This window comes from Arachis duranensis, chromosome 10, assembly GCF_000817695.3.
Source record: "Arachis duranensis cultivar V14167 chromosome 10, aradu.V14167.gnm2.J7QH, whole genome shotgun sequence".
NCBI lineage: Eukaryota > Viridiplantae > Streptophyta > Magnoliopsida > Fabales > Fabaceae > Arachis > Arachis duranensis.
In genome coordinates this window covers 84,519,927-84,520,374 of record NC_029781.3, presented here as the reverse complement: position 1 = coordinate 84,520,374, position 448 = coordinate 84,519,927, and positions in this window count along the sequence as shown.

Genomic DNA, 448 nt, shown 5'->3' with positions numbered 1-448 from the left:
GTTCAAGAGTTCTATGCCAATGCATGGATCACCAAGAACCATGATCAAAGTATGAACCCGGACCCAAAGAATTGGCTTACAATGGTTCGGGAGAAATACTTAGATTTTAGTCCGAAAAATGTAAGGTTGGCATTCAACTTGCCCATGATGCAAGGAGATGAACACCCTTACACTAGAAGGGTCAACTTTGATCAAAAGTTGGACCAAGTCCTCACAGTCATTTGTGAAGAGGGCGCTCAATGGAAGAGAGATTCAAGAGGAAAGCTGGTTCAAATGAGAAGGCATGACCTCAAGCCCGTAGCTAGGGGATGGTTGGAGTTTATCCAACGCTCAATCATTCCCACTAGCAACCGGTCTGAAGTTACTCTAGACCGGGCCATCATGATTCATAGCATCATGATTGGAGAGGAAGTAGAAGTTCATGAGGTTATAGCCCAAGAACTCTATA